Genomic DNA, 26,719 nt, shown 5'->3' with positions numbered 1-26,719 from the left:
TGGACTCGATGACCTTGAAGGTCTATTCCAGCCAAAATGATTCTGTGATCACACCTGGAGGGATGGGCCAGCTGAATTAGCTCAAACCCACTGCGTACAGACACATCCACTCTTTGGTTTTTACTTCCTACAAGGGCAATATTGTTGTACCAACAAGATGCGTGTGTTCTTGTTTGTGTGTGTGCACACACACATGGTTTTGGCTGCAAAACGCCGCACTATTGTGTCAAATAATCAAAATAACATTCTGCCCTGCTGCGCTAACGCTGACTGGCATGTGAACCACGATTCCCCGCAGAGGAAGGGAAGGACAGCGTGAAAGAAATGGGTCACATTTAATTAACCGGTGACAAATGGGGCTGCTCAATGTATTGGCTCTGTTGTGGTCACAAGCTTCAAGTTATAGGCAACAGAAGAAGTTGGACATCCTGGCAATAATAAACAAACCACTAAAAATGCAGTGCTTACTATAGCCCGGCTATTTTGCAAACAAGTAGTTCACAAAGATAACTCCAATAAGGCTGATGTTCAAAAAATAGTGAGTGTCTTGTGCATTGTCAGCGGAAAAAAAAGAAAAAAAAATGAATTCTTGTTAAGTTAAAGGGAAATATTAATACGCAACATTCCTGCTGGTGAAGTTGCCCCTGTTGCACTGTGGAAATGAATCCTGGGAATTATTTAAAATAACGCAATCAGACTGAGTTTATTTCCCTGAATAAAATGAAATCCCATTGGAGTGTCTCTATTCTTCTTCATAATGCAGGGGAAAACAATTAAGTTTCAGTGGCTTCTCACTACAGCCGCTCCATATTAAACACAGGATGGATGTTATTAGCCGGGGAGGTTTGCAGGAGCAGGGGATGGTTTTGAGTGCACTCTGCTGGCCGTGGGCCAAGGGATGAAGCATCACGGGCTCCAGCTTTGCCTTTTTTTACCCCAAATCCTTGCAGGAAAGCAGTTCCTCCTCCAGAAAAAAAACCAAAAAACAACAAAACCCCTACTGCGTTTTTTAACCCACTGTGGTTAAGGCTGAAAAAACACACTTGTTTTAATTTATTCTGAGGCTTTGAGGAGGGCGGATGGGATGCTGGGCATCGTCCGCAGGGCTCAGACACAGTGCTCCTGGGCCACCTGGGATGAAACCTCTTGGGAAGGCACCAAGGGATCTGCTCGGCGAGTCTCACACTTCCCAGGGACCCTGGAGATGAGCAAATTAATTTCTCGCTGGGCTGTTACACCACGAGCATCGCTGATGATTCACGGCCATGGACGGGGAGCTTCGAGGAGTCTGGAGAAAGTGTTAATAAAATTTCAGCAGGGTGAACACTGTGTAACTACGTTGGAGTTGGGAAGATTTTTCATCTGAGGGGACCAGCTGGTGCAAATCAGTGTGTTATATCATTTACACCTGCAAAGCTGCTGCTCTTGCAGTGTTATATTGCTGCCAAGAGGGAGGTTGGGTGTGCATGGCTGAGTGTGGTCCCACCTGGGCAGAGCCAATGGCTTTTACATCTTCCTGCCTTCTTCTGGAGGGCGTTGAGTTGCTCGTGTTGGAGAGGTGGGTTTCAGAGGTTACAGTTGTTTACTCTGGAGATACTCAGAGGGTGTGTGTACACAGCATTTATTTCTAGAGGTGAAGCTCTGGAGCTGCTCGGCATCTCTCCGCACTCTGGTGGCCAAACTGTTCCGACATCGCATGGCCCAAAGGACGTGTTTGGTGTGCTCATTGGAGTGTGTGCCTCCACTTTTCTCTTGTGTGACTCTCCAAGAGAAACTTCTCTATTTTTGGTCATCCTTTGGTACTGCTCTAACCAAAGCAAAACAAATTTAGGACAGAAAACTCTACATTAAGGACAAATACCCACTGTGACCATCACTTCTGGCTGCTCCTCCATCACCCCACTGACCCACGGGCTCCTGTACCCTCCCCAGGTGGGGACAGTGATGCCTGACCACGTCTTCCAAACACAATCATAGAATGTCTTGACTTGGAAGTGACCCACAAGGATCGAGTCCAACTCTTGTCCCTGCACATGACAGCAGCAAGAGGTTTGAAGCTGATCTCCACTCTCAGCTGGACCTGAACAAGTGTATTGAAATGGCTGATGCTAAATAGAGCATTCTGAAAGGCCAAAAAAAAAGTAGTTTTTCATGAGTGTGGATGCCCAACTTGGTGTCATCCTCTCTAAAACAACAGCTCCCGTCAGGCAGCGGTGTAGCAACAGAATCACAGGAGATACCTCACAGATCTCAGACCCAATAATTGCTGTTCATGTAAAAGAACAGCAATCAAATCAAGACCTCCTCTTAAAGGGTTATACTGATTTATTTTTTTAAAGTATAGCTGCTGTGGATCTTGTTTTGCTTGTCCCTCATTACCTGTCCCTCCTTGAACCTCTGTCTTCTTACAAATTTTTATGGTGGTTTTAGTTTTTCGGATTTTTTTTTGAGTTTTGTGGTTTTGTTTTTTTTTGTTGGTTGGTTGGGTTCTTTTACTCTCAAACTGAGCACGCATTCCTTGATTATCACTAAGAAACCCCACAGAAACAGGCTTTCAGCAACTGGGCAATGTGCTTGGTTGCCTGAGAAGTCTCATTCTGGCAGCAAACGTGGCTTCACCTCTGTCAGAGCTTCTCCTTAGAAAGTGCTTGGAAATACTTTGATTTAAGCTAAGATTTGCAGCTGACACATAAGGCTCAAAATTGGCATGATAGACGTGAAAGGAAAACAACAAACCAGGAGATGCAATGACTTTAAATGACTTTATTTCCCAGACATACATTGGTGCCAGGAGAGATGGAGAGCAAGAGGAACCAGTATCAGACACTACAAAACTCTTCTGCATTGTGGATCTAATTATTTGTCCTGATTCACACCAATGAAAGGGATTTGAGACTAAAATAGCATGGAATTTGGGAGCAGATGCTTTTAGAGGTGCAGTCTAGGTTAAATCAGTGGGAATGTCTCCTGGATTTTAAAAAGGGTTGTAATTGTCTAATAGGCACTAAGTTTTCTGAAAGATCTGTCTTTTAATTTATATCCAGTTTATTAGGTACTTCACACACCTGTCTAATAATTGTAAGAGTAAAAGGCTGTTCACCTTAGTACTAGCTTACGGCAATGAGTTTTGCAGGTGAATTGAAGACAAAAATTGCTCCTATTCCTGTTTCAGGTGAGTCAGGTTTTTCTTCCCCTTCTGTTATTTTCTAATGTCTCTTTTTCATCTTTGCAAACTGCTTAGCGAGGTAGGTTGAAAAATGAAAGTGAGCTGAGCTGAACCACAAACCTATTTCAGAAAACCAGCGACAGGAGGGGGAATACATCCCCTGCAGAAACCCTGGTGAATGCTGTTTATCTTCTGCTGGAGTCACATTTATTTGTCATTTTGTTGAAAAGTCTGAATGTCAATGCAGAGAAAAAAATCTGCACCAGTCTCTGTATGGTTGAAAAATTAATTAAATAAAATTCCAGGCAGCTCAAGAGCGTTAGTATATTTAATTTCTTTCTGCATGTTTCCCCTGTGTCTTTAATCCTTGCTCAGGGGTTTCTAGAACTTTAGAGTCGAGTAGAGTAGGATAGGGTAGGGGAGGGGAGGGTAGAGTAGAGTAGAGTAGAGTAGGGTAGGGTAGGGTAGGGTAGGGTAGGGTAGGGTAGGGTAGGGTAGGGTAGGGTAGGGTAGGGTAGGGTAGGGTAGGGTAGGGTAGAGTGGAATGGAATGAATAGAGTAGAGTAGAGTAGAGTAGAGTAGAGTAGAGTAGAGTAGAGTAGAGTAGAGTAGAATAGAATAGAATAGAATAGAATAGAATAGAATAGAATAGAATAGAATAGAATAGAATAGAATAGAATAGAATAGAATAGAATAGAATAGAATAGAATAGGAGACTAGTTTTTGATTGGTCTTGCAACCACCGATCTTGCTTGAGAGGCAGGTTCATAGGAGTGGAAGGAACATGGCATAAATTGGTGGCAGGTATGATGGAGGACCAGGGCTGTGAAGTCTAATTGAGGAGTTCAGCTATTCTTGTAAGAAATTGCCTAATAAATTAAAATATCAAATATTCATCCAGTAATCTGTTTGACATTCCATTCAAACTCATGCATTTTGAAGGGAATATATATTTGGCCATTTCATTAATAACATATCTATTATTTATGTATTTCTGTATTATTCATAAAACAGAAAAATAAAGAGTGTTTTTCTATTGAAGTGCACATGTGGGAGTAGAAAGAAAAAAAAGCCAACCATACAATAATTATATGAGAATTACTGGGACTTTTAAAGATATGCACTGTAGATCAGATTTCAGATGGATCAACTCTCTGTTCCTCAGGAGATGGTTTTGACTATTTTCAGTTTGAACTAAGAGTTTCAAACCAGTCGCTGAGATGAAAGGGTTTAATTTAGGATCTCAGCCAGCTTTCAGCGGAAAAGGGCTCATAGCTTGCTATCCTTATGTCATTATTCAGCCTTTACTGTTTTTTCAGAATATCTTGAATTCCTTCTCAGAATTTCCATACGCTAGTGAGGTCAAGTCTGCATAGAGAGGTAGCGCTTTTAATTGGTTTGATGGGTACAGGTAGATAACATAGAGAAATCTTCGGTACGAGCGCATTTTCAAATCTGAAATATTACCTTTTCCAACAAATGTCTTTCTTTGTTCCTTTAGGCTGACTAAACTTTGCTTTTGAAAAGCAAATTAACAGCAAAGTGTGGGATTAGTTCAGGTGCCACTTTTAGTGCCACACTGTAGAATTACAGGGTCGTAGAACAATTTGTGTTGAAGGGACCTTCCCAGCTCCCCCAGTGCCACCCCTGCCATGAGCAGGGACATCTTCACCAGCTCAGGTTGCTCAGAGCCCCGTCCAGCCTGGCCTGGGATGTCTCCAGGGATGGAGGGTTCCTTAAAAATGGAGGGTTTGAAATGAGGGTTCCTTAAAAAGGTTGCACTTTGACTTTCACAGAAATGAAAGTGAATCTCTCCCTTCCTCTCTTCTTGTTACAAAGCAGGTCTCCAATGTGTAACAATGGCAGCTCTGTATCACACCATCTTCCACTGAAACCAAAATATCGAATGACTGTGTCACGTAGAGACAAGAAGAAGAGATCGCATAGAGTATACGAGTTCTCTTATGTTACTGTTTGTTGCATGTTTCTTGATGATGAAAAAACACAACGGGGATGGTTTGCCCTATGCAATGAAGCTCAGAATTGAACCTTGTGGTCCATATCTAATTTGAAAGCACCATCTCACCATCAACAGGACGGCAAAACAGCTCCCATAGCTTCAGCTCTGTGAGCAGAGCAAAGGCTGAGTGGCCTCATTCACACCTACGGCAAAATACTTGGAAGTAAAACCAAAAATAACCCCAATCACTAATGCCCAGAAAACTGGGCAAAATATTTTAGCGAAAATACGTATAAGGATAAAACAGTAAGAGCGGTATTGAAGGACAGATTGACTTAGCCATAGGATGGTTTTGCCTCATCTGTCTGTGACTGAAAGGATAATAAAGGATTTTAATAAAAGATCCTCTCAGGCTCGGACTGATAAATAATTGTATTTGACTACGTTCTGCGCTCGTGAATTCCCTGTTGTGACTGAGGGTGGAGGCTGTGATTTTCTTTTTTGCTTTAATTATACAAATACGATAAGAGGCGCTTGTTCTCCTCTTTCCCAACAGGGAGAAGGAAGGAGCTCGGAACATTAAACAGTTTACCAAAAGTTGCACCTTTGATTGGCCTCAGGCAGCTACATGACTGCATCCAAGATTAAAATAAGCATTAGAAAACAGGCTGTATGTTTAATAAACCCAACCCAGAATTTGCTTTCCCGTTGCAGTTTTAAAGCCATCTGAAACGTTTAACTGCGTGTGTTGGTGTGGAACCGGAGGCCACATTAGGATGGCTCAGACCATGGTTGCAAACGTGGGGTTACCCAAGATGGGCACAGTGGGACACAGAGTTATGAAATCCATTGTGGTAAATTTTGGTGAATATAATGATATCAGCTCAGGAGATCATACTGAATGTAATAATATAATTTCAAATTACAGAAACAAGCAGCTTTCCTAATTACTGTGGATAGCATGCTCATAAGCCAAGGTGATGTTTATCTTGAAATACGAAATAATCTCTGTGGAATCTCTTTGGTTTAACCTGAGTTAATATTTAATTATTGGAATTAATCACGCAGCCTGGTGGTGAGTTTTGAGAAAGCTGCGCCGTGCTACTGAGCCCTCAGGAGACCGGATGAGACCCCTGGTCCTGGAAGAGCAGTTGGGCACTTGCTCTCTTCTCCTTCTCAGACCCGTTTTCTCAGCCCTAATCATAGACTCATGGAATCATGGAATTAGTTTGGTTGGAAAAGACCCTCAAGATCATCAAGTCCAACTGTTAACCCAACACTCACTAAACCATGTCCGTAAGAACCTCATCTACGTGTCTTTTAAGCACTCCCGGGGATGGCGTGTATATAAACACACATCAACAGGTATATACACTGAATATACATAAATACAGACATTCACAAGCACATGATTTAATTGTACTCTGCTGCCATAATGCTTATATAAGCTTCCAATCATCCTTTCTTGAATCCTGTAAATTCTTTCGGTTTCTATAACTTTTATCGACAATTAATTGCTGTTTGTCTCCAGTGTAAGGAAAATCAACTTAATTGTGAAAAGGGGAGGTTTACAGAGGCTTCGTTCTTTCTTTGTAATTTTTTTCTGCACTAATTCTTCATTCACGTGAAATAATCAATATTATATATACATAAGTCACATAGCAGCTTGCACATTTTGTCTGCTGTATTTTCTGTGTGTAGTCTGGTGTTTTACTTGCTCTTTCCCTCATGTTAAGCAGAGGACTCTGTTACACTCTGTGTTAACCCTGTTACCATTTCCACAACTGACATATTTAATAGAGCAGCTTTGGGGGTGTGAAGAGACCTCACTCATGCAAATGTGGAGGAGGCAAGAGGTGCTGCAAACTCCATATTCGCACCAGGAGATAAAATAAACTCAGCACCACCAGCTGGGTAAAGCCACAGACTTTCCTGGTCATACAGGAACCTCAGAGGAGATACTGAGAATGAGCAGAGATTTCCCAGCAAACAGAACAGGGGGTGTCAGGGAAGGTAAATTTTGCCTCAGAGGTCAGAAAATAGAAAAGGAAAAGGAGAACAGCCTGTATAAGTGATGTGATTGTCCACGTAAAAAGGACTAAATAGAATGAAGATTCAGCAGTGGAAACAAAACCCCACAAAATTTTGGTATCAATAGCCAGGCGAGCCAAGGGGCTGAGAGCTTGGGAGCCAGGTCTGGGTGGGTTTAGCATAAACTATACTAAAAAATACCTGTATGTGTGAAGGGACCTGGAGAGCTCCAGCCTTGGTGGCTCAAACTCAATATTCTGCCCAGTCTCCAAACACTTTCTGAAGGAAAGAGTAATTAAGGATGTGAAAGACAAAGGGTAGACAGGAGAAATTACATCATGGCTTTATCAGTGTTTGATGACAACAGAGACATTGCCTGTTTGCTGTTTGGTTGTTTGGTTTTTTTTAATGTATATATGTATATGAATACAGTTTCTTAGATAAGGAAAATGAAACAGATCCAGACTATCTAATTTAAGTAAAGCATTTGACTTTGTTCCCCACAGGAAGTTCTTGCTCAAGGTGGAGATGGTGGGGATTAGTACCTGTATTGGGAGCTGGCCAAAGGGAAGGTATCTCTGTGTATTGGCAGGGGTGTCTTAGAGTGGAGAGAAGTGGCTGCTTGACATTACTATAGGTAAATCTTTGACAGGTCCTGTTTAATATGGACATTAATGGCATCAGAGAAAGAACTACAGATTGCAAAAAATTGGAGTATCAAACTTAGGTGCTTGTGCTAAGGAGTTTGGCTCCATGTGCCCCTGGGAGAGAATCATAGAATTATTTTGGTTAGAAAAGACCTTTAAGATCATCAAGTCCAATCATTAACCCAACATTGCCAAGGCTTTAGGGACACGCAGGGTGCCCTGGAGAGAAGACAACCTGTTGCAGACCTGCTGACCGGGATAATGGTCCAAATCCCTTCCAGAGTTGCCAGGTCATGGACCACAGGGAGGTTTCCATGGCGGGAGGTACTGCTGGTACTGAAGAGGACCAGGTTGTTGTAAAGGCTTTAGATGACTTGAAAAGCCAGAAGTTTAACACAGGTCAGTGTGACAATCTCAGAGGGCATCTTTGACCAGCCCAAGCCCAGGGTCCTTGCAAGGGTCCTAATGATTTCACATTGATTAGCACTGAACTGAAGCAGCTATCATGTTGCTCATCTCCCCTGGCTTACCCAGCTCGCAGTTCCTCCTCACTCATCTAGATGGGACTTGGAAATGATTAATTACTTCCTTATTAGATTAACTTAATATTTCTTAAAACCCAAGTGAGGTGGCTTTATTATGATTTTTCAGTCAGTGGTATTTGACCAGATATTAAACTGATGGAATCAGAGGGTGATTTAGGTTGAAAGGGACTTCTGGAGGTCACCTGAACCAACCTCCTTTTCAAAGGAGGCCAGATGCAAAGCGAAATGAGGTAAATTCCCAAAAAACACTGGGAATGTGAAGTCAACAGGGTGTGAAGATGGTCGCTGCTTGTCTACCCTGTGTTTATTGCCTGTCAGGCAGAGATTTCTGCAGAAGTGCAAATTACAATAGTTTTAAAGCCACTTGTGAAAGCACAGACGTAACGTGAGAATATAATGTTTTGGGCAGTTTTTTTCTGCGTTGGAAATGCAAATATTACAGGTCATTCAAAAGAATTGTAATGTATGTTTAGGTTTTTGGTGCAGTGCTGATCCCAGAGCAGAGAACTACCATTATTTGTATGTTTTACTTAAATCCTCAGAAGTGGAAAATGAATATTTTGATGCTATTGTGGCTCTGCACTGGGGTTCGCATGGACTTGCTTTGCTTCTTGCTCCTGACGGGGACTTTCTGTGTGACACCAAACGTGTCCCTCTGCCTCCCGCCCCAGTTCTCTCAGCAAACCCAGCACAACACTTCTCCCCCTCGCAGGGTGAAAGCACACAAAGCACATTAAGGTTAATGAATTCATTAATGATAGCACTCAGGTAACTATGGTGATGAAGGCCTGGTAAGTAACTAAATAAATTAGAGGGGCTGTGCCAGAACATGGCCCTTTTACTACCATTTGTAACAGCATTCAGGCATATTATGCTCCTCCAGGACTGATGAATTGTGCTTTGCAACGTTAAATCTACTGCAGAATACAAGGAGGTTAAATAATAAAATTGATGTTCATTATCCTGAAATCAAATAGGCATCAAAGCCACCAAATTCTTGAGCTATTAGCAGTTGAAACCAACGTGATTCTGCCAAAAAAACACCCCAGCTTACTTCCATGGCTTGCAAAAGCAAGCTTACTTAGGTGAAAGCTTCCTCGCTGGCCATTTTGCTGGCCCGCCTCGGCTTTGCTTTGGGAACAACGGTGCAACCGTGAATAACAAGCTGTGACAAACCGTGAAGTTAAACAATACCAACTTGCGTAAACAGCTAGAATGGCAAAACGAAGCTACTTAAAGCATTTGCAGTGACCTAAACCCTGCCACCCGTTTCAGGTCCCTGTGTTTTCTCTTCATTTTGGTGTCGCTGATGCCGCTGCCGAAATGCGATGATTTAGGAACCTGGTTGAAATATTGGCTCACATTTCTTCCCCGGTTGCCTTGAATGCTTTGAGCGTGCTATTCCTCAGCAAGTCTTGTCAGAAGGATGTCTTTCACTGTATTATATCTCCCTGGAAGTGAATGCAGCAACAGATTGTTATTGCCATTCAGAAACCTTCCCTCTCTGTGGTTATGGATGAGGAAACTCAGAGGCACCTTCCAGAAATGAAGCTCCTTTGAAATCTAAAATAATTTTCTGGTCTGCTGGTAGCTTTTAGTATAAAGACAGAGTAAAGCCATGAGTGGGACTGTCTTTGTTAAACACCTCTCTTAAAGGGGGAAGGCTGAAGAGCTTTGATACTTCCTACCCCAGCACTGCTGTAATGCAGTTATTATTTTATACCTTTAAATCGGCACCGCTTGAAAACGGCAGAAAGCAACAGCCTTGTTCAGAACAGAACAGCTCAGTCAGAGCAATTTGAAATGGAGCTGTGGAAATGATCAGTATCTCCAGGGTGGGTGTCAGAGGGTGGACCAGACTGTTCAGTGGTGCCCAACGCCAGGGTGAGGGGCAACAGGCACAGACTGAAACACAGGAGGCTCCATCTGAACATGAGCAGAAACTTCTTTGCTGGGAGGTGCCAGAGCCTGGCCCAGGCTGCCCAGAGCGGGTGTGGAGTCTCCTTCTCTGAGACATTCAAACCCGCCTGGACCCACCTGTGTGATCTGCTCTGTGACTCTCCAGGTCCAGCAATGCTCCCAGTTGGCATGGCAGCAGCTGCCACCCCCATTCCCACCAGGCTCTGCTCTGTGACCAGTCCTGGGGCTTGTTCAAGGGCATCCATTGCCGCATTAATCCAGTTTTGGCTTGGCCTCCATGCTTCCTTATAAGCCAGGTAATGAATCAGCTGCTGTGACGAAGATGGGCTGCAAGATTCATGCATGCGAGTGTCTTCAGCCTGTCTCAGCATCATAGAATAGAATCATGGAATCATTTTCGTTGGAAGAGACCCTCAAGGTCATTGAGTCCAACCATAACCCACCCCTGGCACTGCCCCATGTCCCTGAGAACCCGAGGGATGGTGACTCCAGCACTGCCCTGGGCAGCCTGTTCCAATGCCCCACAGCCCTTTTGGGAAGAAATTGTTCCCCAGATCCAACCTCAACCTCCCCTGGTGCAACTTGAGGCCGTTTCCTCTGCTCCTGGCGCTTGTTCCTGGGGAGCAGAGCCCGACCCCCCATGCTCCAAGCTCCTTTCAGGCAGTTCAGAGATCAGAAGGTCTCCCCTCAGCTCCTGTTCCCCAGCTGAACCTCCCAGGTCCCTCAACCGCTCCCATCACACTTGTGCTCCAGCCCCTTCCCCAGCTCCATTTCCTTCTCTCAACTCGCTCCAGCCCATGGGCAGAAGCCCATGAGCACCATGAGCAGGATGAGAGCAAGCGCCAGGACTTTGGTTGGAGCATGAAGTGGAGTCAGCCTGAGGCTGATGGAGAAGGGAGGTGGGATGAGGTGTGGATCTCCCAGCATCTGCACCCGAGAAAGGCTCCAAGCAGAGCGGCTCTGCTCCAGACAGCCGTGTTGCTGTGCTCCACTCAGCGAGGGAAGCTGCGAGGTGCTGACGTGTGGCATTTTGCTCCTACAGCTGCACAACTTCAGCATTTTTTGGAGTGTGAAGGAGAGTTGTGTCCACAGCAGAGAGGCAGGAGCTGGAGCCGTGGTGGAGGTGGTGGGAGGAGAAGATGCCACACGGCTGAAAGAGGCTCTGGCATGGATTTGACTTGAGATGATGATTCGAGGTCTTGTGCTTTGCTGTGAATAGCGCTGAGTTCTGGTGAAACAGACAGGGCCTCCTCCAGCAGCGCGGTGCTGGTGGGTGGATCCAGATGTGCAGCGCACAGCTGGGCAGTGGGCGGCAGCACGCTCCGGAGCGGCTCATCTCCGTGTTGTGTAAAAATGCAAATACCGCTCCTGTTTGGGGCATTTTGGGAGTTGTGTGCCTGCCAAAGAAGAGCATAGGAGATTGCTGACAATGAAGGAGAATACTTTTCTGAATGCCACGACGAAGCTGTCCTTTGATGGACTATTATAGCGGCCATCACGGTGCTGTTCAGATCTGTGGAGGCCTTAAATGAGCATAATCCTTGGCCCAGGATCTCTCTCCACACCCCTAGTCCTCTCTCACAGCTCCTCCAGCTGGGACATCTCGATTCAGCTTTCCTGGGCAGTACCTTGTGCCAACACAAGCAAAACCCTCTGCGAATTTAGCAGGAGTTGTCTCTGAGCACAAAGCTACCTTGCTTGGCCCAAGGAAACGAAAATAACATATCAAAGGGCAATTCCGCTTCATTAATCAAAGCCTTGCCATGAACGATGTACTCGGCTAATGAAGAGAGACACTAGGTAGGCACTGGGTGAATTAATATCCAAATGACATTATTGCTGAACCAAGGCAAGCTTCTCAGCGAGCGGCGGGCAGTGGAAATGCAAAGCAGCAGCTCGTGAAAGCATCTCAAAATCAACTTGATTCATTTAGACCTGGTGCTCGTCACAGGGGTGTCCAGGCACAGTTTACTACAAGAGCCGTCTGCTGGGAGACACCGGAGCACTGAGATACCTGCAGATCTTGTGGGTGGCAGCAATTCCTCGCTGCTGGGGGCTTCTTGGGGAAACATCTGTGAAATGAGCGTAGTTGAAATGCCAACTGGGATTTCTGGGAGATGTTCTGGTAGGAAGGGACCATGTTTATCGGCTTCATTCAGCTTGGGCTTGCGGTTATCAAAGGGAAAGTCAATGTTTGGAGCTGCGGTTTGATCGCTGGTTCACCAGAGCTGCCGGCCAGTGCTGCTGCAAGGACACCTGAAGCAGAATCCTTTGTCAGCTCCTGTTTTGCTGCTTTTTGGTCACATTCTCCTCGTCTGAGCTTCCCCTGCAGAGGTGCTGATGCTCCCCCCAGGTCAGACCAGCCCCAGAGCCCAGGACCTTGCTTGGACGTGGAGGACAGCAGGTCCCCAGGGCCACCCTCCATCATGGGTCTGCCTGCTCCTCGCAGGCTCCCAGACCTGTGGGCACAGCCAAGCCCAGGGATTTCCAAATTTAAACCCACTGCAGTAGCAAAGCAACAAGTGACTGACTGCCCAGGAGGTTTGCAGACATGAATGACAAATTCAGCCCTTCCCTGCAAGACCATCTGTCCTTAGCTGGTCTTAACATGTGTCTCAAAAAATTATCCCCATACTGAGTTGCAAATCTGCTGGCAGCAAACGAGACACCAGCCACACAGCTTGAGGTGGTGACGCTGGAAGTGTGTGCATGAGCAAAATTGCCAGGAAGGGACTTAATCAGTTCTTGAAGGACTAAACCCAGTCTTGACAGTCAACTAACAGGCGCCTGGGAACGCAGGGGGATTGATTCATCTCCCATTGCTGCCAGTGCGACGGGGCAACGCTTGCTATATTTCAGCGGGGAAGCAGACATGTAATGTGGTGGCATGTCAGCAAGCAAGGCTGAAGCCATTTGCTCTGTCATTTTTAAGAATTCAGCAAAACTTGTTCTGACCTGAAATTTGATAAACAAGGACGTTGGTGCAGCATTTGCAAAGGGCAGCGGTTAAAAATACCTGGCATTAAAAAGGAGCTTAACCCAGCCGAAGGAAGCCATGGGCATGATTAGAAGAAAAATAAATGTCCTGGTTGAATTCATGCTAAGTGTTGGATTAACCATATCTGCGAAGATGGCATTTCGGTGCTGCCCTCCACTCCTTGCATGGGCGCCTCGATGTGCCCTGGAGCTGTTAAACTCCAAAATGGGTCTTGATCCTCAGTGCTCGCATTCCCAAGCAGATGACGGGACCTGGGAGAAGATGCTGAGAGATCCCTCCCTGCACAGGGGTGTGAGGTGTAGAGTGAAGCTGGAGACAACGACACCTTTATTTTTAAATATAAATTACACCAGCAAATGGAGGGTCTATTGTAGGAGGCATCTCAAACTTCACACCGAGTCTGATTCTTCTTTCATGCTGCTGCTGCTTTTTCTCCTCTTTTCTCAGACTCCCTGCTTATTAATCATCAGAGAAATGACTTTCTTTGGTTATGACTACAGAAATTTTCAATTAGCCCGTGTGATTGGCTGCATGTAAGAGAATTAATGTAACATATGCTAAGTGTATGCATGACCTATTTAAAGTGATGGATAATCTTTCCTGGTAAAACTCTTTTAATGGTATGTGCCTGCTACACATCAGTGAGTGTAAAATTTTGATTCTAAGTGGCATTACAGCTTGTGCCACTGCATAGAGGAGCACGGGAAAAATAAGAGCCAGGTGTTTGATGCAAATCAATGCTATTCTTTTAAAAAACAAAGAAATTGTAGAAATAACCCGAAGGTACCATGGGTTGAAGGTCAAAGGATCACAAATCTTGAGGGCAGCCAGCTGGCCAAGACCTTTAGGAAATTTGCCAATATAGCGACATCTATATTTGCCAGTATAGCGACATCTATAGTGACTCCAGAAGCTGAACTTTTCAGCCAGAATGTTGCCCTGATCTTGGGTATAGTTGAAGAGCTAAAACCCCAGGAAAACACTTTGAGATTTTTTTCTTCATAATTCAAGCCCCTTAGATGCATTGCGAGTCTTTGTTTCAAAATAGTTATTATATTGTGTAAATTTTCCTGTTGTTTAAAATTGCTAAAAATGTGCCATTAGGGAGATCAGAGAATCGGCTGGTGATGTGGGTTATCTCCCCCCTGTGTCAGAGCCCCTGCAACAAGCCTGCAGCTCCTGATCGCAAAGGAGCTTCACACAACCATATTCAAACTTGATTTGAGGCCTTCAGGTGGGGTCAGAGACAATAAATAAGTTGTTTGAGTGGCTAACTGCTCTTCTTAAAAATTTCACCACATTTCAAGGCTGATTTTTTACAGCTCCGGGTGCTAAATGTTATCCTTAATTATTCCTTTTTCTGCTGGGTGGAAGAGCCATCTCACATCAGAAAATGTGTCACATGTAGGCACTTGTAAATGGTGAGCACGTCACCTCTATAACTTCTATAAACAGACCTGTCTCAAGTGCTATCATGAGCAGGTTGTCCAGGTCTCACGCCGTCCTGATGCCCATGAGGTTTTTCAGTGCAGACACCAAAATTGTATCTAATCAGTGAGAAGGCTGTCATAAATGCTGGTTGTAAATGTGACACCACCTTCCTATTAGTGCTCCTTGGTGGCCATGGTCCTCTCCAGGCTACCAAGCACTGCGGCGGGACCTCAGGGGCACCTTTTCAGGTTAGTGCTTTGCACAACATGGTCTTTGTTTTATAAGCGTTGCTTACAGCAGTGTTTTGCAGCTGTAGAGGTTCTGGCTACTTGTTCTTGAAAGACAGACCTGAATTGGCATTGCGACAGAATCATAGAAGCATAGAACTGGTAGGAAGAGACCCTTGAGATCATTGAGTCCAAACATAACCTAACTCCAGCACTACCCCATGTCCTGAGAACCTCATGTCCGTCCAGCCCTCCAGGGATGGTGACTCCAGCACTGCCCTGGGCAGCCTGTTCCAATGCCCCACAGCCCTTTGGGGAAGAAATTGTTCCCCAGATCCAACCTCAGCCTCCCCTGGCGCAACTTGAGGCCGTTTCCTCCTTTCCTGCCAAACTCTCGAGAACTTTATCTCTTTGAGGCAGCAGGTGCAATTTGGTCAGTCCCAAAAGGAAGGAAGGATTTGTTGTAAGGATCAGAACCCTGGGCTCATGTGGCAATAAAGGGCACCTGTGGGTGACATCCAGACTGTCATCTACTGGCTGCTTTTTACATAACGCTGATTTTCTTCATATGATAAAACCTATATATATATATATATATTTTTTTTTTCCCTTAAATGTGCTTGTCTGAAGCGCAGAGTCCAACCTCCTTTGGCTCACGCTGGAGGTCTACCAAGGAGAGACAGATTTTGCAGAAAAAGCCCACAAGAGAAATGGGTTTCTGCCAGTGTTTGCAACTCCAGAAGGAGCCTGCACAGCTTCAGGGGCAGAATGGACTAATTACTGGAGCAGAAATTAATTGAGAATTACTAGCTACATGGACACTACCTCTTGTTCAGTTCCTGAGTTGCAAATGGCTGGAGGACGGAGCAGCCAGGCAAGGATAACATGTATTTTCCTTTCCCTGCACATCCACCTTTGGCCACAATGAGGACCAGGACACTGCATTAGCTGGACCTTTGATCTGAGAACTTAGTTGCTGTTCCCAGCATTGCACATGGGACAGTTTTACCACAGGAGGGTCTGGTTTGGGGATTTTTTGCTTCATTTAAGTATAATATGTGAGATAGCATGGGTAACGCTCTTCAGGACAACTTCCATGCTGGCTATGGTGAAGCAGAGACCATTGACAGTCTGCTTAAACAGAGAAGTTTTATGTTTCTCTGCTATTAGACAAATCTACAGTTTCTTTCCTAAAGGACAAAGTTAACTTTAAAAGAAACAACTAAATAGCTCTAGTGGGATATTAAATTTCTACCAATATGAGAGAAATAAAACAGCTGTAACTGTAGCAATTTATTTTCGTGTTATTGTTATTTCCCTTTACTGTGTTAAGGCTCGTGTTCTGGGAACTGATTGCACCAATTTCCGATGCTGTTACCTCTTGATGTTATAAGTACCACGCTACGAGCAGATGATGAAGGACTTGTCTTTAGTATGAATATAATAGATGTGCTCTTGACTTTACTCCAGTTAAGATTCTAGTGAAGATAAGGCAATTTTTACCTTTTCTACCTCCTTCCAGAGGCATTTTTGCACAGCCCAAAAGAGACAACCCTTCACTACCAGGCATCGAGGAGCATTTGTGAAATCTCTGTTGTGAAATTCGGGTAAGACATGGCTCTGTATTTATTACTGCCATGTAGCTGGTCAAACCTATAGCTAGGGGTACAGCGTATATGTGAAAACACAATACATCACACTAATGGAAGTGCCTTACTACATGAAGATATTACAAAAAGTGGGCTGACAGTATGGACTCCTGGTCGAACATGACTGTGTTTGGTGGCATAAAAAGGTACTGGAGGAATGTGAAACTAATGCATTTTATCTCTCATTTCAGGAAGGCTATGTCGTCAAAACTCAGTGGTGCTCAATGGGTGGCTTAAGATGTCACTTTTTGTAAAAAAGAAAATTATTTGAAACTTGTCCATTGGTTTAACGCAGGTATAATCTGCTCCTTGACTCGTTAGCTTCCTCTGAAAGCTAGGAACAGCTTTGTTTTCTCTAAGATTTTATTTTAGGCTATTTAGCTCAGTTAAATAATGCATGTTAGACCGGGTGAAATTAAGGATGTGCACACAGAAACCTCCAGGCTCAAGAGTGTGACACCAAATCCCTGAAACTACTAGAAAACAGGAGATTTTGAGTGAAAGGGAAGATTGCTTTTGTGTTTGATACAAAAGAAAAAAGGAAAAAGTGACAGGATGAGAGGAAACGGCCTCAAGTTGCGCCAGGGGAGGTTGAGGTTGGACCTGGGAACAATTTCTTCCCCAAAGGGCTGTGGGGCATTGGAACAGGCTGCCCAGGGCAGTGCTGGAGTCACCATCCCTGGAGGCTTGGACAGACGGACAGGAGGTTCTCAGGGCATGGGGCAGTGGTTGACTTGGCAATGTTAGGTTACCAGTTGGGACTCAGTGGTCTTAAAGGTCTTTTCCAACCAAAATGATCCTATGGTGGCTCCAGCAAATGGACTCCCCCAAGAGTCCAGCATCGCGCTCCACTTTGTCCTTCAGTGAACCTCATCTTTCAGCCCCAGCCCTGGGTTTCCTGGCTTTGGCTTAAGAAAATGTTTAACACAGCAGAAAAAGGAAAACTGTGAGTATGGATGGTAGGTTAAAGCCAAATTATAGTGCAAAATGAGACCCGTCCTGAGGGAAGCTGCCCTCTGGAGCAGCTTGGCAGGGGTGTTGGCAATACTGGATTTCTCTTTCTTGGGTCTGGGCTCCTGCAAGGGGCTGTGGACAAGCCCAAGCTGTTGGTCACAGCATGAGGGCAACAGCAAATGATTGGTATGTCATGCAGAAGGAGAGACACAGTGATTAAACATCTTTTTGGCCATTTCCTCGCAGGAGGTAAATCAGCGTGGCTCTGCTGACTTCATAGATTTATGCCAGTTCAAGAAAATCGATCTGATGTATTTATGTTACTTTCTGCTGTAAGTTCTCCACAGCAGGGACTGAAGGGACGTCTTGCAGCACGGCTGCGTGGTCTGGTCTCAGCGTACTGGGTCTGCGGCTGGAGGCTCCAGGTGCTGACTTTGTCCTACGGGCTCTGCCACCTTCCCTGTCACCGCTGTCAGGGGACGCCTTCCATGGTCATGTTTCCTCCCATTTATCAGACATTTCCACACGGGTTATCTTCTTTTCCTTAGGAGTCTGTCATGCTGCTCATCACTGCTTAATTAATTACTTCACCTGAGTGCTGAGCTTGGCTCCAGCTGTTTTCCATGAGCCATCAACCGGGGACACATCTCCCTGCCGCAAAGCTGTGCTTCATTCTGTCTTCTCCATCCTTGGTACGGGCCAAGTCAGAGGTACGATTTCTAATCAAACACGACTTTTCTGCCTGCTTAGATGACCTCCAATGCTGTGCTGGGGGCTCGGCCCCCTGCGAATGTGTACGAGTTTCACACTTGCTCATCAATTCCAGCTCAACTCAAGCATGGAAGGAGCTGGACTCACTGCTTCCCAGGACACACATCTGCTGCACCACTTCAAATCACAGCCTGGACTCTTGAGTTGCCTCTACAGCACGGCCTGCAATGAGCACAAACACCAAGAATCTAAACTACCACTTCTTCCTCTTCAAAGCATGTTTTATAAGTGGGTATTTTCAGTGTTTTCTTATCAGTAAGTGATGGCTTTGGGAAACTCAAGCACTGCCACGTGGTAGTGATATTAGTGAAACACCCAGAAATTTGCCTAATCAAGATTTCAGACCTTCCACCTGATGGCCAACACCAGGCTCATGCAGCAAAGTTCAGTGTCAGCTTCTCTGCAGAGGAACACACAAGAAAGCAGAGATGTGGAAACCCAAAACATGAAGAGTAGCCCAAAGCATGAAGACTGAGCTCAGTAATCTTTAGAATGGCATGGAGTAGAATGGAATAGAATGGTGTAGAATAGGAGTAGTTCCATTGGAAGGAACCCACATGATCATCTAGTCCAACTGCCAGCCTCCCTGTGTGGATGCTCTGATTCAAAATTAGGACAACTGTCATTTACCATAGACCCCTGGAGAAGGTAAAACTAAGCCACGGTGAACGTGGGCCTCTGAGTGTCCACAACTTACATATTATATATTAGCTTCATTATGTCGCATTTACATTTCACATTAATTTACCTGGAAAGCATCCTTGAGATATTTACTGACATCAAAGGTTTAGACTAAATTTCATGAGCTTTTTCAGGATTCTTATCCAACAAATGGCTTACCCAAGAGACAGGCACTCACTTATGGTCATTTAAATGGAGAAGTTTTAATTAGCCTCAGCAATACAGTTTTGCCACCAACCTTAACAAGCTATGAGGTTAGTCCTCACTTTGCTGGAAATCATGGTGGGTCGGAGGGTGGGTTTAACTCTGCCAGAGGCTCCCAGAATGAGCATGGCCATCCGTGCCTCAGTTTCTCACTGCGACAGTAGAGAAGACGCTTGTATTCATCTAATGTTCTCCCTCATCATTTTTGAAAAGTAGAATCCTAAAGGCAGGAGCTGCCTGCTAATGTGCATTTTAATGCTTGACCCATTCTCTTAGGGGACAGTGTAGTTTAGTAGAAGTAATTACTATTGATAGTTATTTTGTGATATTTCAGATAAAGGTTTTGCACAAGTGCTGCTGAAAACAGTCAGTTATGTTGTTTTTTCCCCTTGCTTTCAGAGAAAGGTGGATCAATTTTTATTATTGAGGAATGAAATCAGACAACTGTAAAGTAGTCTTTAATTCTATTTCATGTAAGCAATGTATTGATTTCAGATTAAGTAATAGTGACTGAAGATGTTTCTTCGAAATTGTTTGTCTTCCACATAAAACCTTGTACTAAGACATTTTATAAGATTAACTCTGGAATTGCAAAGTGTTGGAGTATTAATCTTTTGCACACTTTCTTATTTATTCATTGATATAATAGAATAATTGAGTAGTTGGGTTGAAGGGACCTTCCAAGCCCATCCAGTGCCACCCCTGCCATGACAGGGACATCTTCACCAGCTCAGGTTGCTCAGAGCCCCGTCCAGCCTGGCCTGGGATGTCTCCAGGGATGGTTCAGCCACCACCTCTCTGGCCAACCTGGGCCAGGCTCTCACCACCCTCATCGTAACATTTTTTTTTCTCTATGTAGAGCAGAATAGAAGAGTCTGCTTCAACCCAAATCTTTCATCTTTCAAATCTCTGGGACAAAACCTAGAATTTCTGCACTGGTGGCAGATCTGTCCACGCTGGCTCTGAGCAGTGGGCACAGGGATGGTCCCTCTGCCCACTCAAAGGCTTTATTCTCATCCCGAAAGGGGAAAAGCAGACCTGGAGCACAGTCTGGTCTCCAGACAGGTATGTTGTATGTTCTGTGGCTGAGCGTTTGACGTCAACTAAAGACATTGATGGTCTTTGATGTGCCTTAGGCAGGAATGAAGCCAATAGCCATCCTAAAGCTTTCCAGCTCTGGTGTTTTCATGCCACAGAAATGAGACTCTCCATGAGCTGTTTGGACTTGGTCTCAGAGCTCCCCATCTCAGCTTCTGGGAGCAGCAACATTTTAATCTAGTATCTGGCTGCAGTTTGCTCCTCAGCCCTCATTAACAGCAGTCAAGTAATCATGTCGTTCCTGTGGTGAACACCTCCTCCATTACTCTTATTTTCCTTAAACAGACGGTGCTTTAAACACTGGCAGTGTGCCTAATGACTCGTTGCGGAAATTAGGGCTGAGCCAGAGAGGTGTCGCTTCAGACCCTCTCCATGCCTCGTGCCCACTCCTTAGTCCCAAAGGAGACACTTATTTACAGAAAATCTCAAAATAATAATAATGTCCTAATATTTCATTGCAGCGAGAGTCCAGAGCGGCTCAGTCTGTTCAGCTGAACAAAAGGAAGGTTAAGAGTTGACTTGAACATGGTCCAAAGATTCCTGCACAAAAATATTATTGTGAGAGTCACCTTAAGTTCTGTAAAAAAAAAAGGTAGAGGGAAAGCCCCCCATCAATGGCTGGATGGTGAAGCTTGACAGAGAAATTCAGACTAGAAACAGGGCACATGGGAGTGATATTACTCTTTTTGGTTTCCCAATGGAAGCTTCAGTTGCATTAATCATTTGCAAAGTAAATAGAATCGTAGAATCATTTTGGTTGGAAGAGACACTGAAGATCATTGAGTCCAACAGCAACCTAAATCTAGCACTTAACCATGTCCCTAATATGTCCATAAAATGTCTATAAGCTCTCTAGACCATGACTGAGAGCATCCCAAAGGCCTTTCTTATGAAAGGAAATCTGTTTGAGAGCCATGGAAAATCTTTTCCACACATTAATATTCAGCTTCCATTTTTCATCACCAACTCTTAAGTTAAGAACTTTGTCATCCTCCTTCAGCTTTGACGAACCAGAAAAGCCCCTTATAGCCCTTCCCTCTGTCGTGATGGATGTTTCACATATGTAGAGTCGGAAGAGCCCTGGAGCTCTACAAACCCCACCATCTGCAATGGTTTGGTAAAGAGCACTTGTTTGGTCTGTAGACACAGCTATACCAATCTTGATTATTGCTTTGAATAATGTGTAGAGAAAGAGCAGCCCTGCCTCGATGGAGCTGCACGAGTCCTGATCTGGGAGCAGATTGGGTTTTACTGGCATTTATTATTTACTGGCACCTTGAGATGATTCTAGGCTTGGTACTCTACAAAGACATAATGTTAGACAGGAGCCATAGTTTCCCAGCCTATTTAAATTACGATAAAACAAGCAATTGGGGCAATAAGGAGGGGAGACATTTTAGGTGCTGGCAGTCACCAGTATCATTACACTGCAGCAGAGAATATAAACTGCTCTTCATAGCCTGATTAGTGTGGATATAACAAAAAAAAATTTAAAAAAAAAGAGTTACTAATACTTTCCACGCTCATAAATGTGTAAGTTGTAATGAAGCCATGAAAATTGTACCAGTGCAAGGCATGCTTTCTGGGAAGAATGAAATCATATAAAATGGCAATTCAATTAACTATCCAGATGAGGAATGAGTCTAGCGAGAAAAATCAACGTATCACTGGACTGGTGCATTTCAGAAGGCAAGACAGAAGTAAACAGTCTAAAGCTATGTTTTATTTATGTTCTCACGAATCTCTGAAAGCAGCAATATGTTTCACCGAAATTAGTAAGGAAGGTGAAAAGAAGGTGAGAGCTCTGATTAAATTAATTAGTTCACTGGAATGAGAGCTGGGTCCCAGGTGCTGCTCTGAAAACCTGTATTCATCCTTCTGGTATAAACCATGGGACAGGGGGACCTGAGAACTAGGGCTCTTCTGAAAGGCAATATCTGTGATGGGACCTACTTCTGAACTGCCCATTAGCCCACTGTGATTAAGAGGCTGCCCCAGGAGGACATCCAGGGACTTTTAAAAGCCAGCCTGATGTCAGGAATAGCGTATGTTTGAATTCACTCATTTCTACACTTTCTTGGTGTAACTGCATTTCTGATTTGCTATTCCAGGGCTTTACCGCTTTGCATCACGAAAAGTAACACGCGTGGCTTTCCTTTGAAATTGCGTGGGTTTCTAAAAGCTGTTCAGATGAAGCTGGTAGGGGAAGAAGGAAGATGTGTTTTCGGCGCCCATGTATCCAAACCTCATGATAAATCAACTGCAACCTGACCCCAAGGAGTGATCCAAGAGTGAATTTGGGTGATATTGTGGAGTGACCAGCATAAGGACAGAAATCTCCCTCGCCAGCCTTGTAGTGACATTGGTGGAAAGTTTATTTACAGCTGCAGGACCAAAGCCCTGAGAAAAGCTAAACAGGAGGAAATGGGATAAAATGAGTAAAGAGTTTTTACCAATAGGGACCTCAGCAGATGGCCTGTGAGCACGAGCCAGTTCACTAACTTCCCTGCGACACAAAACACATGGACCTGACCCAAGACAATCTCATCTATGCTAACAAAGGCAGCAATTTTTTTTAAAAAATTATGTTTCTTCTAGAAATATGTTATATTTGACTTGCTTGCTGGCAGGAGGGGGTGTCTATGTGTGACTTGCCCCCTGCCTCCCAAAGTCAAACCTTTTTTCAGAGCGGGTCAGAACAGAACAGAATGAGTGCTCTGTGTTCTCCTGGTGGGCTCCCTTCCTCCCCTCTTCCTCCTCTCCCAGCACCGGTGGTGAAGATCAGCAGGTTCCTTTGCTATTTGAGATTTTTACGCTCTTCTGGAGAGAGCCATCAGCTTGAACAGAAAGCTAATAAGTGCTTATTATATTGATTATCACAGTAGGATTAAACTAATCCTCTGAGGGATCAATTCAATATTGTTAACTTCCCAGTTCTGGACAAACTGACAATGTCTGAGCCAGGTAGAGTGATAATCCAACCTGGGAAGTCCAGCTATTTCCCCTGAAAGCTTCTCACTTCTCCCTTCACTCTCATTTGCTCACCCTCACCCAAGGTTGACTGCAATGTTCCCTTCCATGGGCTGGCGTCATTCGGAGGTATGAAGCTGAACAAGAAAATGCAAATGTTGAATGGAATATAATGCCAGTCACAGAGCAGGAGGAAAGAAACCCCTTTGCTGTGGCTGCTAAAGAGATGCTTTAATTCAATACTGGTAAAAAAGCTTTGTTTAAATAAGTATGCTAAGTCCAGCAAGTTCTGCAAGGAGCCTGTGTTTCCCTCTTCCTCCATTGTGTAAATATACGTTATTTTGGAATATTTCTGTGCAATAATGGTTGCCCTTTAGATGGTGCCCCGATATGTGAAATCTCTGCCGTGCAGCTCACTCCAGCGCTGCTCGAGCACAAGGAAACATCACGAGATAAACGTTGTGTGCGAGGTAACAAACCTCCTATGGCAGATGCAAAACCACAGCCAGATGCTCAGAGTTTCTCTTGCTGCTTTTCTCCATCTGCCTGTTCCATCCCTAAGGGCCTTCACTCCTGTTTCTGATGCCATTTCATGAGTTGTTTGCTCTGGACCCAGGTGCCACGAAGAAGCACAGCCTGGAGCTGGCAGACGTGGGGATGTCTGATGGGATGCAGTGACAGGACAAGAGGAAATAGGCCCAAGGTGCACGAGAGGAGGTCCAGATTGGATATCAAGAGACATTTCTTCCCAGAAAGGGCTGTCAGGCATTGGAACAGGCTGCCCAGGGCAGTGGTGGAGTCACCATCCCTGGAGGGGTTGAACAGATGCAGAGATGACATTCTCAGGGACGTGGGGTAGTGACAGTGCTGGGCTAATGGTTGGGCTTGACAATAATCTCGATGATCTTCCAACCAAAACAATTCTATGATTCTATCTCTTGACACAAATTGGTCCTGTTCACTGTCAGGGTGGCCCAAGGCCACTCTGGGACATGAATGTGGGGACTGAGACCCACATAGTAATAGCAGAGCTCTCATTTTGACAGAAAAGCCATCTACTGTCAGGAAAGAGAGGACACTAAGTGCCCACAGAGGGAATTTCCCATGTTCCAAATCCTTTCACCAGCTCTTAGGACAAGGAAGACATAAATCCTAGATGAACATTCATTAGGGTCTTCCAGCAAATATGAACTAATGGGTTTAATTAATCTTGTTGTTCTGTAAAGTAGGTTATTTAAAGTGATGATGAGAAGTGTAATGACAACATTACTTGCTATAGATGGCATTACCGAAAAATCAGTATCACTGTGATTAAACAGGTCTTTCTACAACCTTCATAATTCCATCTTTCCATTGTGACTTCTGTTTGGATTCACACATTTTATTTCCCTGGAAATCTTTGCACTCTGCAAAGTTTGATTGGAGAACTGAGATGAGCTATTGTTCCATGTCTCAGTGTGAAGCCACCAACTCCTCTGGTCCCTGGGAGCTGGTGGGACAATGAGTGGGGATCACCCTACCCAACAATAGCACTGTCACCCACTCTGTTCATGACAATGACAAAGCTAATGTGCAGGTTCAGGTTGTTTAAGTCATTCTCTAAGGGCTAATTGGCTGTGCCCTCAACTTAGCTGCAGAAGAGATTATAACCTCCCGAAGCCATTGTGTTGTCTTAGTCCGACAAGAAAAGGCAGCTCAGACTGTGGTGGTTGCTCAGTCTGTGAAGAAACTCCCTATAATATCTATCAAGTGCATCAGAGGTTGTGTTACCTTCACCGCAGAGAAAATTCATTGTACCCTTCCCTGGGCAGGGTCAGACTGAACAGGCAATAAGCAAACTTTCCCTTTGAAATTTCCCTTTACCTGGGTTGTAGAGGTTGGAGGGGCTGGCCCCAAGTGTTAGGAGGGACCAGCTCTTTATTTTGGGCCCTTGTGTTGTGGTCTCCTGGAAATAAGCTGTCTACAAGTCTCAGAGTTTTGTCCAGAGCAAGGGCAAAACTTTCTGGAGACATAACAACAACTGAATTTTTGTGATTCAGGGTGGTGGCCAAGAAAGGAGTCAGGATTGGACACAGAGCTGGAGAGGAGACAAAGTGAGTTTACTGCTCCTGGATGGGCCAGAGAGGTGGGACAGCAACTGCAGAGAGGAGCCAGCTATGGATCATGAACACCACAGTCATGGGTTGGTCAGTAAGCTCTGAATTCACTTTGCTTAGTGCTGTGAGAAAGAGTCTCTGGGGCCTTTGGATGGAGAGGTGCTGCCCAGTCATGATGGAGTTCACAGAATCCCAGAATGTGAGGGATTGGAAGGGACCTCAAAGGATCATCCAGTGCAATCCCCCCATGGAGCAGGAACACCCAGCTGAGGTTCCACAGGAAGGGGTCCAGGCGGGTTTGAATGGCTGCAGAGAAGGAGACTCCACAACCTCCCTGGGCAGCCTGGGCCAGGCTCTGACACCCTCACCCCGAACAAGTTTCTTCTCAAATTTAAGTGGAACCTCTTGTGTTCCGATTTGAACCCACTGCCCCTTGTCCTATCACTGGTTGTCACCGAGAAGAGCCTGGCTCCATCCTCCTGACACTGCCCCTTTCCATATTGATCCCCATGAATGAGTCCCCCCTCAGTCTCCTCTTCTCCAGCTCCAGAGCCCCAGCTCCCTCAGCCTTTCCTCACACGGGAGATGCTCCACTCCCTTCAGCATCTTGGTGGCTGCGCTGGACTCTCTGCAGCAGTTCCCTGTCCTTCTGGAGCTGAGGGGCCACAACTGGACACAAGATTCCAGCTGTGGTCTCCCCAGGGCAGAGCAGAGGGGCAGGAGAACCTCTCTGACCTACTGACCACCCCCTTCTAACACACCCCAGGTACCATTGGCCTTCCTGGCCACAAGGGCCCAGTGCTGGCTCATGCTTACCCTGCTGTCCCCAGGACCCCCAGCTCCCTTTCCCCTACACCGCTACGAGTTGAAGTGAGAAGACGCATTTCACTGGGACCACAGTTTTCTGTGAGTAAGGGCAGCAATTCAGGTCGGTGTGTATGGTCTTTGGAGACCTTGCTCAGCAGTGTGAGTGCCAGAGGCAGGAGCGGGTAGATGTGAATGAAGTTAAAAGTTTATCAAACTTGGCTGAACTGGAGCATCCCGCATCTTTGCTTAGCAAGCTCATGAAATTCAAGCAACCAATTAGTAACACAGTTGTGCAGCAGGAGCTGACGAGCCGTTCAATAAACAAGTGATCCTCGCTGTACATGGAGTCAAAGGCAAAAATATTTCACATGCGAGCAAAGCTGGGGCTTGAGGCAGTCCTGCAGCAAGAAAGGAATTCTCAAGTTTTGCATTAATTGGATTTGTAATGGGTTTCAAAACTGACTTGATCTGTGAAGTACTCAATAATTACAGAAGATTAAGGTGACGCTTTGAAAAATGAGTGGAACAAGAACATGAAGGAAGCAAACCTTGCTTTGGCCTAAT

At 44.9% G+C, this 26,719-nt stretch overlaps 1 long non-coding RNA gene across 1 annotated transcript in view; it reads left to right on the top strand.

Annotated features, from left to right (window-relative positions):
- The window catches only part of LOC139828155 (uncharacterized), a 33,768-nt gene extending 8,373 nt beyond the window's left edge, over positions 1-25,395 (top strand). Inside the window, exons 2-4 of the long non-coding RNA XR_011739487.1 lie at positions 6,195-6,491; positions 7,664-7,794; positions 25,292-25,395. This is a non-coding gene — a long non-coding RNA (uncharacterized lncRNA). The remainder of the gene's footprint in view (positions 1-6,194; positions 6,492-7,663; positions 7,795-25,291) is intronic.
- The last annotated feature ends 1,324 nt before the right edge of the window (positions 25,396-26,719 follow it).

The sequence above is a fragment of the Patagioenas fasciata genome, chromosome 5, assembly GCF_037038585.1.
Source record: "Patagioenas fasciata isolate bPatFas1 chromosome 5, bPatFas1.hap1, whole genome shotgun sequence".
NCBI classification, from domain to species: domain Eukaryota; kingdom Metazoa; phylum Chordata; class Aves; order Columbiformes; family Columbidae; genus Patagioenas; species Patagioenas fasciata.
Note: the sequence above shows the minus strand (reverse complement) of the source record. Positions and strands in the feature narration are given on the sequence as shown.